The following is a 16,729-nucleotide window of genomic DNA, read 5'->3' as shown; positions in this document are numbered from 1 at the left end:
CCAAACGTGTCAGCCTGTTTAGGGTGGGGAGGTTGGAAACTCACAAAAGTTTATTTTATTTGTTTATTTTTTAAACAATCATCTGATTCTGTTAGTTTAGCTGATACTACTGAAACTATAATGTATAATGGAATGTATTTTTTCAGTTGGAAGAGCACCACCATTCACCATTGTTTAAAAAAACTGAAGAAAACACTAACTTGTAGGTGGATTAAATGGAAGAACAGACTCAAAGAAAAGTAATTTTATCTACTTTTGAACAGCATTTCTTTCTCAGGAAGATGAGATTAGCCACATATTTGAATTCATTTCTTTAATCTGAACACACTGGTTTAAAATAATTTGAAAACAACCATTCAACATATCTTGGGAACATCAAAAATACTTTTATTTTCTATTTAGATAAGATTATAGCTTTAGATAATCATCATTCCTTGTTTATTAGCGGAGGGTCAAGTTCCCTTATCATATAAAAAAACACAAAACACAACAAAATCTAGAATTCCACATACACTAAAAGTCATAATTACTGATCTTGTCACACACACACACACACACGCTCCTCAATGTGAATCTTATATTTGTGTCATTGAAGTTAAGAATTTGTCAGTGTAAAGCAAATGTACCTCATGTGTAAGAGTACAGTAATAATTATAATCACTGAGCACTAAAAGTACCACATCCTCCACATGTATTATCTTGTGTTTCTCTTATAACTATACAGAGCTATGTACTCTTGCTGTTTCAGTTTTGCAGAGGAACAAAAACTGAGGCCAAGAATGCTGAGATAAATTGCTCAAGGACACACAGCTAGAAAAGAGCAAAGCCAGAATGTGCACTCATATCGGTATGACTTCAGAATCCGAGTTCATCACCAACATGTGCTGTAACCTTAGCTCCACCACGCCCTGCAGGGAACAGCAGCACTTCTCTGTCTAAGCCTCTGACCCCTTTAGAGCCTCCAGCGTCCTGTCAGTATCTTTCTTTCTTTTTTTCCCCCATCCTTTACTATAACACAAAACCGGATTTTTTTGAAACCTTAAGAAATTATATTTTTTAAAAATCAAAATCCAATCAGATTGGTATTTATTCTAAATGATTATGTCCTATTTAGTCCTTTCTATCACTTTAACAAAAGTAAAGGAACTATAAAATCTGAAGAGTAGGGGCCAGCAACTTTGTGCAGAAAGAAATTGTTTTTGCTTTTGCTTTGTGTATGCATGTGTGTGTATGTGAACAAATTTATAGATTTCATACTCTATGAATTTGAAAGAACCTTAAAAAGTCTGATCGAGCTGACAGTCTCTCAATTCTCTTGAACATATCCCTGTCAAAAGATGACCTAATAGAGATGGGGAACTCGCTACCTGTCAAAACCTACAATTTTCATCTCTGGGTAACACTAAAATTCTGCCTCCTATTGAATGCAAACTCATCTCCCTAAATTCTGGCATTTGATCTTGATTATACCATTATGAAGCCAGAGAGAAGAGTTTACAACTCTTTCCTACATGTTATCTTTCAAATATTTGAGACTGACACAACTTCTTCCTCCTGTCATCTAATCTTCTTCAAGGTAGACACATCCAGTTCCCTCATCTCTTATTCAAAATGCTTTCAAAACGTCCTCACTGCCCTGAATGGGTTCAGTCTGGGTTTTGTTTTTCCTTAAAACTCAACAGCCAGAACTGAATAGGATGCCAAAGATGTACTCTTGGCCAGCCAAGTGGGAGTCCCAGTTCCTTTTCTGAGATACTCTTTTTCTATTAATTCCCAGTTGGATTCTATTAATTTTCTTGGCAACTAAATTCCACTCCTGTGTAACCAAATCATCAGTTAACTAAGATGCCTAAGACATTTCCAATATATGCTGCATGCAGAGCCACATAAGATACAACATAAGGTAAATTTTATTCTATTGACATCCTCTTAGATTCTGAATCTAATAATCCTTGATGGCAACGAATAGCCAACAGTGAGACTAACCATCATTTTGGTACACAAACTCAGATATCCCACCAGGCATTCATAAAATCAATAACATGTCATCCGTTAATTAAAATATTTTAAAGAAACATAGTCAAGATTTTTTTGGTAGTTTAGTGAAAACAATAGGGATCAAATTGTATTTTTAGAGGACTTAAAAATAGGCTAAATTGAAACACAAAGAAAAACATTTTCCTAATAAATACTATTAATAAAAATTAAATTGGTAGTTTAAAGTTACATACACAGTATGAAGCATAATATTTCTTCACAAAACAATTTCACATTTTATCATTTTATCTTAAATGTTCACCTTCTAAAATAAACTTTATTTTATTAAGGAAACCTAGTAAGACATTTCAAAACAAGAAAAATTATTTAATGTGTTACAAGCAAATCAGAATTTTCATGTTCTTTTTTTTTTTTTAGACTTTTCATTTTCTTGTTTTCTCTTAGTCTTGATCCAAATACATGAATAATATGCATGTGTATTTTAAAATATTTTCTTTACTTCTATGACTATATTTCACAGGATATGTCTGACATTTCATACATTTATTTTTAGAATGTTCAGGAAGTAAATCAGCCTAGTAGAAAAATCAAGCTCTGCCTACCCAAATGATTTCAGTTTTCTGAAGTTGCAGTTCTCAATTTAGCCTTTCATGTTCTCCCTGTTGGCACTTTAGACTGGATACAGAGGCTAAAGCCCAGCCATCGGCACTTTTGTGTCACAGTTACAAAGAAAAGCAAACATCAAACTTCCAGTCTTCTGTATGCCACAGAGCAGTTGTGCCAGAAGGAGAAACAGTTTCCGGTGTGGCCTGCCCAAAATCTTTCTTCTTCGGAACTGTAGACAAAAACACTTTCAAGGTCTTTTCAGTCCAGGGAGAGCCAGAGGACACTCATGACTATGGGAGTTTTACTCCTCTCTTCTCATAGAGAGAGAGTTATCACGCAGGGAAATGGCCTGTTTGAATAACTTAAATGTGAACATTGATTTTTTAGCGCCTAAAATGTAAAAGTGGGGGAGGACACAGAAATGATGTGGGCGCAGATGTACCACAGCCCAGCTCATGACTGATATTCTCACTTAGGTCTCTGGGTATCTGAAACAATATGCACAGAATGGTAAATAAAACTACAAAAGAAAAAATGGAAAGAGAAAACGATCTTTAAACAAGAGGATTTTTGAAAAAAAAAAAAGAAAAGATTTTTGCTATAAAGCATGTCCAGAGTTATAAGAAGCTATCCCATAGCTATCCCACAGCTATGAAATGATCTATTTACCAAAGGCTTCAGTCTAAAAATCAGGTCCTTATTAAAGATTGTGTAGGAGTACTTGCCTCTTCTACGAATTTAAGAATTTAGAGGTTAACATTGACACCTAGACAACAATGAAAGAGAACGAACTTCCAATCTAATGATGTTTCAGATGTACATATTTTCTATTTTGTAAAGGAAACATATATATCCCCTATCTTGTTTTTCATGAGCTTCATTTTAGTAATGGGGGAAATAAGGGGCTTTACTGAATAAGTACTATGAAGTAATTTCAATGCATTTTATCATTTTTCCTAATTATAAGTATTAAATGTATAATATTTCCATTTTGAAATTAGGCTGTGTTAAGCAGGTCAAGTAACCTGGATAAAATTAAATAGTTGATAAGCTTTACAGCTGAATTTTAATTCAGATGCTTTGATACTAAGTCCAAAAACACTTTGGCTTTGATATATAAACACTAAATATATACAAGTGTCCCCCAACACACACATACATAAGCCTAAAACAGGGTTGGCAGACATTTTTTTGTAAAGGACCAGAATGTAAATATTTTAGATTTTGCTAGATGTAAAATGAGCTGTGTCACAGCTATTCAGTGTTGACAATATAATGTGAAAGCAACCATGAGCAATACGTATTCAAACAAGCAATGAAACTTTATTTACAAACCTGATTGAAGGCCAGATATGGCTTATGGGTGGTAGCTTGCCTACCCCTGGCTTAAAATAATGCAAAACCTGGAATAAGTTTTTACCTTCTGCCACAATAACATGAAAAATAATTGAAATGTTAACATAATGTAACAAGGAATAATCGTGTAATAGAATTCAAAGTTAAATAGCAAGAGAAAAACAACAGCAGCAGTTTAGAGGGAGTAAATAACCAACTATGTGAACTCTTCCTAATATTTTACCTATAGCTTATGCAGGTTTCAAGAGAGAAGCTGAATTGAAAAGCAATAGGAACTTAACAGAGACAACATACATAGTGAATTAAAACCAGAAGAGGTCAAGAACATGTGACCAATATGCAGAAAGGAAATCTCAAAAGTCCCCATGGTAAAAATGCAATTATCTAGAAGGAGAACTGGGTATCTGTAGAAGTCAAGGTGGCTGGAGTCTCTTGTGCAGAATACCACAGAAGAGAGGGCTCCAGAGATCTGCAAACACAGTCACCCTAGAGCTCTTAGCTGAGAAATGATTCACATATAATGGTGAGGAAACTAACCCAGACCAGTGAAAGAACAGTCAATAAGGATTATATTACCACTTAATCTGAAACAAAACCAAAGTCAGGAATAATTCTTGTTGTGACAAGCCAAAATGGAAAACAACTCATGATTCAGAGAGCATCAAGTAGGGTTATCAAAGGGTTTTGGCTAGGTAGTGGGGCAAAATTAGTCATAAATTCATGGCTGCACTGCTAGATTTTAAAATCTAACAGATTTTAAAAGCAAGCCTCTAGGGAATCAAATGTTTTCAAAATAACTGCTTCAGAACAAGATCAAGAATATTTATAGGGATATGAAAATATCCAATACCCAAGAAAGCAAAATTCACAGCAGTTGGTATTCAATAAAAAATTATCTGTATGCAAAGAAACAGACAATCCATAAGAAGGTGAAAATTTATTCCAATAGAAAGAGACCCAGAAATGGCACAAGTGATAGAATTAATAAACAAGAACATGCAAGCAGTTATTATAACTATATAACTATAACTTGAACTATATATGGTTCAAGAAGGTAGAGGAATGCTGAGATTTTGAATGGAGGATGTAGAAAATCCAAACCATAATCTAAATCAAACTTTAGACAAACAGAGAAATAAACATTGTTTGCAATAACACATGCAATAGCTGAGAAAAAGGGCAGATCAGTCACTGCAGAAGAAAATACTAATGAACTTGAAGACATAACAATAGAAACTATCTAGAATAAAATACAGACTAAGAAGAGAGAGAGAGATTAGAAAATAAAACATAAACAGAGAATCAGTGAGCCATGGATCAATTTCAAACAGCCTAATATACATACATATAATTGGAATCCCTACGTGAAAAGGATCAGGAAAAATACTTGAAGAAGTAATACAAAAAAATCTTCCAGTTTAATGAAAACTATAAACCTGCAGATCTAAGAAGCTCAATTAACCGTATATACTGAGGTAACGTTCATCCCCTTAAGAATAGACTACATTTCCTTTGATGAGGACCTGCCTAATAAAACAAAAATTTTCTCACCCTTGCCAACATAATGACTTTTTCAGAAAAATCAAATTTTTTTGCAACCTTGATCTTTCCTCTTCAAACAGAAATATCAAAAAATACACACAATTGCATATTTGAATCCAAAAAGGAATATTTTTTACCTTAGGATTCATCTTACAGGAAAGCAACATAACATGCCATTCAAACTGATATGAGATGTCAAAATTTTTGCTTTATCATTATCGTCAGTTCTATTTTTGCCCTTTCTAAGGCTTTAAAAAATAAAAAACTTTAGCAGGAGCTTCACTGTTCTTTATAAGAATTCTCTTTATTTACAAAACTATAAATATAGAGGCAATTTATCATTTCAAAGGTTTTTTGTTACTTTGGATCTAAAAATCTCAATTCACTTTCTGGTACTGTGACAATTGCCCCAGTTATTCATGGTCACATCATTTTTTTTTTCACTTAAAAGTGGGGAAANNNNAAACTCAGTCAATCTGAGTAGGGGTGTGACATCAGCTGTGAAATAAGTCACTCCTAGAATACATGTGTAAAAAACTTTGAGTTTTCCTAGTTTTTATATTTGTAGAAGCAATAGAAGCATAGTCACATATTAATAATCTAACTTAGAAGCTAGTCTTAAAATTCTATATGAAAGGAACAACTGAGCAATCTTTCCCATTATCTTTAAAAATTGTTCCATGGGGCACCTGGGTGGCTCAGTAGGTTAAGCGTCTGCCTCTGACTCAGGTCATGATCCCAGCAGGGATCAAGCCCTGAGTTGGGCTCCCTGCTCAGTGGAGGTCTGCTTCTCCCTCTGCCCCTTACCGCACTCTTGTGCTCTCTCACTCAAATAAATTAAAAAAAAAAAATCTTTTAAAAAAGTTTTTCCAAATACAACTCTTTGGAATCAGTTCAAGTATCCAGTCTTAATAAAAATAATCTTGCAATTTTGGAAATAGACCTTCCGTGTACAATCGAATCCAAAGATTCAAGGGATCATGAAGTGATAAGAAACTAATTTATTATTAGTTTTCTCACTGAATGAGGAAAAAAAAGACCTGTAAGTTTTATGTATTAATGGATCCTGAGATTTATTTGGGACTATCTATAAAGAAAAACGATGTCCAGCTAAGAACGTATACTGGAAAAAGGCCACACAGGGAGTAAAGTAGTGTTGGTCCTTCTCCTGATGACAAAATAAGAACAAATTAGTGACAATTATAGAGGAATTTGTAGCTGATTAAAAACAACTTATTTTAAAAACTCTCCAGAAGTTTCAGATAGAGGTTTGGTGGATATTTAGTTTCCATAGAGGGAACTGAGTAATAGGTAGAAAGCTAGAGGACAGTGAATTAAAATTCTGTTTTGAGGGGCACCTGTATGGCTCAGTTGGTTGGTTTTGGCTCAGGTCATGATCTCATGGGTCATGGGATCAAGTCCCATGTCAGGCTCTGCTCTGGGCAGGCAGTCTGCATGGTGATTCTCTCCCTTTGCCCCTTCTCCCACTTGCGTGTGCGTGCACAAGCGCTCTCTCAAATAAATAAATAAATCTTTTTTTAAAAATTCTGTTTTGAGTCTAAATGTGTTGCTCTAACGAAGTTGTTCCCACTACATAATTTTGTCTATTTAGTAAAATGAAATTCACTGATAATTCCCTTAATCCAATTCTAAAAGAATGTGAATAATGGATTTATTTTTTAACTTAATACTGGGAAAATGTTTTGAAATAACATAAAATAAAACCCCCAAAGTATTCCTCAAAGAAACATCCTAAGAACGATTTTGGTTCATATTTTTGAAACAGAATGTGTGCTGTAGCTTCTATTTTTAAATATTTAACTCCAGAGTGACTTTTATAGGAATTAATAGAAAATATACCATATATGAGTCAGTGTAATGAGATTGATATGTTACACATCAAAGCAATGAAATTGATTCATAGGTATTCATAAACCCTAAATCATTGAAAATATTTCATATGGAAGTTTGAATATTAAAAAGAAATCATACAGACACAATTTTAGAAGTTCAATAATTCAGAATAGTATTCATAGGATTTTTCTAAACCAGGGCTTAGATTTCTTATCCTGATCTCTCTTTTCTGAGCAACTGCAATTTTGTTTCTTGTTTATTATTCTGAATTTCCCAATTGATAACACATAAAATAGCCATTAATGGCAGTATGAATAGTTATTTTAGCCAAAATTTTTAGATAAAGTCCTATAATTGGTCTCATTTGAGGTATCTGCTTTAGTGTAAGAAGGAAGAAGTTCACAGAAATAAATGCTATTTCTATTGTGGCTATGCCTGTGTCTGTTTCCCAAGTGAAATGGTGAGCCACCTATGCACAAGTCCAGATAGACTCAGGGTAGTCCTCAAGGTCTGCCATATCTATTACTTGGAGACAAGGTCAATTAGAGTTATTCCAATCTGAAAATAAAACAAAAGTATATTTAATCTTTATCAGGTATTTTCATTGTCTGAAGTGGTTTCTAGCAGATTTTTTAAAGCAGAGTAATCCAAAACCTTCCTTTCAGAACAGTGTTACTTAAATAAAATGAGCCAAATGAATTTTTTTGTTGTTCTTGAGTTAATCAGTTTTCTTGGACAACTATTTCACATCCATGTAGTACGTCATTTCTCTTAGAAGAGGAGATGGGGCAAGGGGAGATAAACAAATTCATCCCAGCATGAAAGAAAGTAAACAAACATAGTCTTTTGTTTTTCGGGTTTTTTTTTTTTTTTTGACAAAGTATCAAACTTTTAAGAATGCCATTACTTGGATTTTTGATGACTGTTTACTCTTTCAGGAGTGGTGGGTACGTAAAGGAAATACATTTATCTTTAATTTTGTTGGAGCAGACACTTGACAGTATTGTCCTTTGTACATTTTCCTTGAGTCCTATTCCAGATCTTTCTTGCCATGGTGCTTGGGAAAATCTAGTTGAAGGTTAACCTCTTAAATAGTTAGGGACAAATAAATGTAATCTGCATTAATCTTCAGCATGGATCTATAGATAACTCCTAAACTGCTAAATGTGACACAGCCATTCATCAGAACTGTGGACCAAATCTTTTCATGACTGGAAATGACTATTACCTAATTCATTATTAAGCTAATTATCTAGAATATTGTGTGGAAACAGTTTTATGTTATCATCTATCACACTCTATAAAGAGCACTCTTCCAGAATGTCCCTAGGTAAATATTTTCATTAATTTTGGAAATTTATTATCTCATCCCACTTCCTCTGCCCAACTACCCTATAATATCTAAATGGGATTAGTGTTTTCCAAGAAGAAATGTATCTCACGCCTTCCTTAGCGCCTGTCCCTTTCCAGTTAGTCCTTTAACTTCTATCTCTGTGTCCCAGGAAGATAGCTGTACTCATGAATTACAATACACACACACACACACACACACACACACACACACTACCATATATTATACTATTAGTGCATTTTTATTTTGTTCATAACATCACAAATGCATATTAGAATATATTTTGTATAATACTTAGCTAGCTAAAGAAACACGCATGGCAAATTAACATCACTGATAGGTCAATAATGCTACATAAGAAATCTACTATATTTCTAAAGGATGCATTAGACTTAAGCTAAACAAATAAGGTACTGTTTTTCTTATGTATCAAAAAATGCAAGGGCAGGAAATCCATGGATGGGGAAGCTACTCAATATTTCAAGTTCTACCTTTATTTCTGTTCTGCAATCCTTAATATATTGGTCTTTGTCCTTATGTTCGTCAGTGTACACTAAGGGAATAAGTAGTATAGGAAAAATAGCATCTGAGCACATTTATTTGTCTGGTGCCAAATTATATAACCTCACCTCCACCCACCCCACCCCACCCACAAACACACCTATCCACTCCATGAAAATATAGTGTCACTGTCTCATGTAGATCACTAGATAGATGTAGAAATGTATTGACATTTAAATTCCTCAAGCAGAAAGGTGAAAATGAATATAGATACACACTCCTTAGTGAATAAATGGTAGAACAGAGGTAAAGAAAGATGACAAAAAGACAAAAAAAAGTTGATGAACTTCTCACTAGAGGTGAGCTTTTCCTGAATCTTTTTTCAGGAAGTCATAATTCTGAATTAGAAGCATGGAACACCAGTAGGTGGTAGGTTAACCGAGATACACTGCAAAATTCAAACTAAGATATTCCTTATTTACTATTCTTTTCTATAGTCAGTCATCATACGGACTAAAATATCTGTGAGAGGATGCCTCCAACTCACTGCTGATTGTTTTACTTTGTACTTTGTGACAGCTACAGAGGTTTTATATTTTAGTCAGATTGTTTCTTTATTGTTTTGCTTTGTCTTTATGACAACTGTATCCATTTAAAATTTTGGAATGGGGCAATAGCCATGCTACAAAGATAACGAAAAACATTAGTCTTCACATTCATCCTTCCCCAGCCTCCATCCTTCTGCTATTCACTGAACAAGATACGACACTCAAGAAAGTCTTACGGAAGACAATCAGAATACTTAGCTTGGTCTTTATGTATAACTGAAGGATGAAAATAGAGATGATTTAGACAGTTCAGTGTCTGTGGCATTATCTTTCTATGCTCTTAAAAATACAAAATTTAGATATTTATTTCAAAGATAAAAATTTCTTATGCTAAGACTACTTACATATCTATCAAAATATTCTAAGTGTCTCTTGCAGGTATAATACTTCCTTCTATTTTGGAAAATATTAAAAGTTCCATTTAGCTTTAAATGTATGTGTGTGTGTATGAAAAGTGATGATCAAGGAAAGTCACATAGATGATGGTGATGATGATGACGACAATAAAAGCTAAATTTTTATTGAGTTATTTCCTATGTCACACAGATTGTGTAAGCAAGTGCTACAGATTAACTTCACGCGAGGGTGGCATGCACTTCGCAGAAGCTAGTTAGAATCTGGGGTAACATGACTGGGTTCACGATAATATCAACAAAAGGATAGTTGAAGTTACAGTTACAAATGCATCTCATGAAGATCAATATATTGAGCTTTCTACGTATTTATCATCTTGGCCTATTTGATTAGTTCTTTTGAGTTACGTCTATGTATAGCATTAATAAATAAAATAAATTTTCTGAGAAGGAAAGCACTGTTAACTTACTTTATTATTCTTCCCACTATTATAGATATTATAATATTTTATACAATTTCTCACTCATGAAAATATTTATATAGAATAAATTGCAAAAACTGTAATTGGTACAGTATATGCATTAAGATTTAATGATACATTTATAATTTATCTTCCCAAAAGTTATATCATTTCACACTCCACATTGTCTATGAATAGAATTCACTTGTGGGACACCTGGGTGGCTCAGTGAGTTGAGCCTCTGACTCTTTTGCTCAGGTCATGATCTTGGGGTCTTGGGATAGAGCCTTACATCAAGCTCTGCTCTCAACAGAGAGTCTACTTGGGATTCTATTTCACCCTCTCCCACTGCCCCTCCCTCCCAAAATAAATAAATAATTCTTTAAAAAAAAGAATTGACTTCTGACTACTTATTGGGTCAGCACTGATTTTTTTTTAATTTGCAAAATTGTTGTATTAGAAAAGACTGTACTATTGTTTTTATTTGTACTTCATGCATTATTAGGAAGGTTAAGAATATATTTATATACTAATTCATTTTTATTATATTTATGATTTTTCTATTCATATCTTTAATTCTTCTATAATGATATATAAATCATTTTAATTATTTTAGAGCAGGATGCTACCTTTTATAGAAGAATTGTAAGGAGATGAACAACAAGAAAACTATAACATATTTGTGATAAATATAAATAATTACTATTGAAGAAAACACACATAAAGGTAGCTCAACATTATATTTCTTAAATCTAGCACAGCTTGCCTTATTTAAAAATAAAGCTAGGCAGCAAAATAAAAGTTTCAAATTGTAAACAAAAATTGATGTCGAGCCTACCTACATAAGGAAGAAAATTTATTTCATGGCTCTTGCCTTAGAAAATATGCTAACCCAATGAAGAGTGAAATATCCTTAAGAAAAAAAAATGGTCTCTTTATTTTTAGTACCTACTCTCTCTTTATCAATATAAATATACCTCTAATTTTAATACATATATCCTCAACTTAAAATATGTCTCTCATAAAATAGCCATGTTGGGACCAAGTCATTTGTTAGAATTTAGAAATGTTTTTTAAAAACATTGCAAGAAAATAAGTAAAACATTCAACTAAAAATTTTTGATAAAAAGATTTTCACATACATAGGCAAAGGTCTTCTTCAGAAACAACCAATTTTTTTTTAATTTTAGAAAGTAGGCTTGTATTTAATTTGTCAATGACATTTATTTATTAACTACGTCATTATAAGTCCAACAATTTGATTGTATCCAAACTGATAGCACTGAAAATGTCAACACATTGACTCGTTTCATACAGTTTAGTACAAACAAATCAAAGAGCCAAGGTCAATCTTTATGTAACTTGTGGTGGGAAATGTCTTAAAGGGAAGGTTAGAAACTCAGTTGATCTACTTCTAATGGTCTGCATCCCCAAAGGTCATGCAAAGAAATTGTCACTTCCATATTTTAACTCTCTCCTGATGACATTACCTAACACGTTGCTTAACTTTGACTAAAAACATTCCTACAAAATAGTTCTTTTATAACTTGATGGCATGAAAACATCATTTCTTGGTAGAAATCAATATGCTTTTATTCTGATTATTATACCAAATGATTCATATTAGCTTACTGAATGTTCCTATCTATAATAATTTTCAGAAATGAATTTAATATTCAGTTACTTTACCCTTCAGGGATGTTTCTCTCTCCTCCTTTTTATGATCTTTATTTTCTGCTGCTAAGTCTTCAAATACATAAATGTGCACGCATGTGTGTATATAAATGTGCATCTATTTAATTTGCACTTAACTTCAAATCCTTTCTACAAAAAGATTTCATATACAATAAAGTATATATATATTTTTTAAATGTACATATATTTATCATAAAAATTAACAAAGTAAAATCACCTCCAAATCTTCAACTGGAGCCTGACATTTGGAAAATATAAAGATATGAACAAACAAAGGAGGGTTATTGGGCAGGATATTTTTAATTCCCCCACGCACAATACTAATGTCTTTTGCACTGAATAAAGATATGACTTCTAAAAATCTAAATAAAGGCATATTAGTTCAAAAATTTTCCTTCTGTGTATCATGTATGGGAGAAATAAAGAAGCTTGGGAATGATTTTACAAAAAAGAACAGGAAAATTTTATGATACGGTAAAGGGTGGAGATGAGTGGAAAAATATAGGGAGAGAGAGCACAGATAAATGATACAAACGTGTTCAGGGAACTATGTACAGATTCAGTGCCATACACATATCTCATAAAATCCTAATCCCTGCAATGTGGCTTTCATTAAGTATGATTTTACATATGCACATACCAAGAGCGAGGGAAGATGTTTAAATAAATTACCATAGACAGTTAGCAAGCATCAGTAATAAAACTATAACTAACAAAAAGTTACTGTGTAAACAAATACTATAAGAGGCCTCATGAAATGCTCTGGCAGCACAAGGAATGATGGTTACGTTACTGAGATACATGGCGACATTCACCTAAAGCTAATGATACTTAGAAAACAAATATTTATCTAAATTCCAAGCATGTCCTTCTAAAAGGATATCAATAAGAGAGAGAAAAACATATGGAAATAAAATAAATTTAGATCTCAAAATTTTCATTGTAAGTAAAACTAAGTTTAAAATAAGCAGACAAGCCCTGAGTGATGTGCTCCAGCAGTGTGAAAGCGTGGGTGTGGAGAAGCTTCAGGAGGCTGAGGAAGGGTACACGTCCAAGTTTGCTGACCTCTCTGAGGCTGCGAACTGGACAATGATGCCCTACGCCAGGCGAAGCAGGAGTCAGATAAGCACCGGCAGCAGGTGCAGTCCCTCATCTGTGAAGTGGATGCACTCAAAGGAACTGATGGGTCCCTGGAACGCCAGGTGCGTGAAATCCACGTGAATGCCATTGAAGCTAACTACCAAGACACCACTGGCTGCCTGCTGGGGGAGATTCCGAACATGAAGGAAGGTCACCTTTGGGAATACCAAGAGCTGCTGAATGTTACAAGATGGCTCTTGGCAGTGAGATTGCCACCTATATGAAGCTGCCAGAAAGCAGGAGAGCAGGATGGCTCTGCCCCTTCCAAAAGCTTCTTCCCTGAACCTGAGGGAAACCAATCTGGATTCACTCCCTCTGGCTGACACTCAATCAGAAAGGATACTTCTGATTGAGATGGTTGAAACTAGAGCTGGGCAGGTTATCAATGAAACTTCACAGCATCACAACAACCTTCAGTGAAAATTACACACACTCGGTGCAGTAATATACTACCGGCAAAAATAAAAAAGAAATCCTTATCTTAAAGAAACAGCTTTCAAGTGACTTTCTGCAGTTTTTCAGGAGTACAAGATAGATTTGGAATAGGAGTAATCTCTAGGTCTTAAGAACTAACACTCCTGAAAGATTTAGAAAAAAAAGTTTACAACATAATCTAGTTTATGAAGAACACTTGTGCTAGAATACTTTCTGAAAAGTATTTTTGAACACCATTAGAACTACTTTTTACCAACAAGTATCTGACCAACTTGTTTCTGCTTCAATAAATTTTTGGAAAACTCAAAAATAAAATAAGGCAAGCAATAGTCTCTCTCTCTCTCTCTCACACACACACACACACACACACACACACCCAACAGAAAGATTTAACTGAAAGAAACTGCTGTCTAACACAGATGAAGAACAGAAATCACTTTTGGAATTTGTGTCTAATTCCCCAGAATGTAATGAAAAATATATGGACATTTCCACACCCAAAAATAGATGAAAAATCTGTAAGAAAATCTGCAAGGTAATATATGGGAAAATTCTACACAGGAAACAACCTAATCTACTAACTAACTGTTGACCACAGGAGGGACAGACATCAAATGTGAAGGTGACATGGCACTGTGCTAAGCTGGTCATGTACGAAGAACACTGAAATCCTTAAGTAAGAATTGGTAAACACATAATTTCAAAAGTGGCACAAAGAAGCTAGCAGTTAGAATTCCTGGCATATTTGCTCAAAAATTAAGGGGAAATTGCTACACTGACTAAGATTTTTCCAGAGAGACCTGATTAAGTGTGTCTTGTTTCTCTGCTTTGAAGTTCTTTGGCAAAATTAAAAATCTTGAGCAGAATTTTTGATAAAAGTCAAAAAAAGATCTTAAACCATTAGACATTGTGGTTAATCTTAATTTTATTGTTTGAATTCTGTATAATCCAAGCTTTCTAGAATGAAAGAAAATTAATTTTTTATCTTTACTAGTTATATTATGCATAAATACAAGTTTATTACTAAATACATACAAAAATATAAACACAATTTTGGAGTTTTTTGTATTTATGAGCAAATTTTATTTTATGTTATTTTTATGATATACCATTTTAATGCTCAGTAAAATATGTCAAATGCATGTTTTTATATACTTTTATTTAGCTTCTCAAACTGTGGAGTCTCATTTCAGTACATATCATCATTTTTAATACTGCCTAATATTCCATTTTATTTAAATTATTCCTTTCTGTTTTTTTAAGTTTTTTCTAAGTTGTCCATAAGTATTAATGTGATACACCTGCATGTCTACATGTGTGAGCAGGTCTTCTTATACTTGCCCTTTTAAAGAATGTTCTAGTAGTCTGAAATCAAATTCAAAAGGCCATAACTGGGCACCTGGGTGGCTCAGTCAGTTAAGCGTCATGGCTTCGGCTCAGGACCCTGGGATTGAGCCCCACACATCAGGCTCCCTGCTCAGTGGGGAGCCCGCTTTTCCCTCTCCCCCTTCCCTGCTCGTGCATGCGCACTCTCTATCAAATAAATAAACAAAATCTTTTTTTTTAAAAAGGCCATAATTTACTTCACTGATTAGTAGAAGAAACTCTCTAATATTTGAAGTTAAATATGTGTATCAGAAAAAAAATAACATGGAACAAAAACAGATAATGCTCTGAGTATTATCACAAACCAGGGAGAATATCGTAAGGAGGAAATGGGATCTTGGTTAGACTTCATAAAACTGAGATCTATTAAGCTAATAAAGGTTTTGAGGGGAATCTAATTTAAGGCATTGCTAAAGTCACAATTTCTCAGATGTAAGAAATAACAATATAAATATAAGAGGCTCAAAGAAAGAACAGGACTTAACATATTGGAAGACTTTCAGGTGTGAAAATGTTTCAACTCAGTCAAGTATAATTTTTAAATCGTTTTAGTTAAATTGAATGAGTACTGAAGTATAAATAATATCATTCTTTGTATAATGGTAGGGTAGTTGCAATTATGCATCGGCTTGGAATTAGGCATCACTAGACCTGAATCCTTTCATTTAGTGGGATTAAGAAAAACATAGACAGGGGCGCCTGGGTGGCACAGCGGTTAAGCGTCTGCCTTCGGCTCAGGGCGTGATCCCAGTGTTATGGGATCGAGCCCCACATCAGGCTCCTCCGCTAGGAGCCTGCTTCTTCCTCTCCCACTCCCCCTGCTTGTGTTCCCTCTCTCGCTGGCTCTCTCTATCTCTGTCGAATAAATAAATAAAATCTTTAAAAAAAAAAAGAAAAACATAGACAGTGAATAAAGCTAAAAGGTAAAAAAAAAAAAAAAAAGCTCAGTATTTCAATCTATAGACTCTTAAAAATAAGAGAAAAATAATCATTTGTACTAATGAATTATATTCATGTAAAAAAACCTGTCACTAAATAACACAATTTCATACATTTATGACAAGAACTTTAAGTATTGTAATTATTATTAATCAGTGTGCTAAATGTTAAATCATTGAGATGTTAATTGAAACCTGAGTAATTGAAAAGAAAAATAAAAACTTAAAATCATAAGAGAAAATACATGTCAAGCAATAGGGCAAAAGACCAATGTGTGTGGGGGGGGGTGTAGGTGGGCGGGTGTGTGCTTGAAAATCAAAAAAAGTCAAAATAGTAGGAGATACCACTATAATACTCACTGAAGTTTCCACATTAAAATAACTCTGGATTTTAAATTTGAAAGCCAGTTTTTATACAACATTTTAAGGGAAGTGATTCTAAATTTTACCAATAAGATAGTAACAATTTTAGTTGTATGATAGTTGGAATGTTTTTGTCTTTGAG

General features: G+C 33.7%; 1 pseudogene; it reads left to right on the top strand.

Annotated features, from left to right (window-relative positions):
* The first annotated feature begins 849 nt into the window (after positions 1-849).
* LOC103659438 lies at positions 850-13,885 on the top strand (annotated as a pseudogene).
* The last annotated feature ends 2,844 nt before the right edge of the window (positions 13,886-16,729 follow it).

The sequence above is a fragment of the Ursus maritimus genome, unplaced genomic scaffold, assembly GCF_017311325.1.
Source record: "Ursus maritimus isolate PB19 unplaced genomic scaffold, ASM1731132v1 scaffold_23, whole genome shotgun sequence".
In the NCBI taxonomy this organism is placed as follows: Eukaryota; Metazoa; Chordata; class Mammalia; order Carnivora; family Ursidae; genus Ursus; species Ursus maritimus.
The sequence above is the reverse complement of the archived record's forward strand: the minus strand, read 5'-3'. Positions and strand labels throughout refer to the sequence as shown.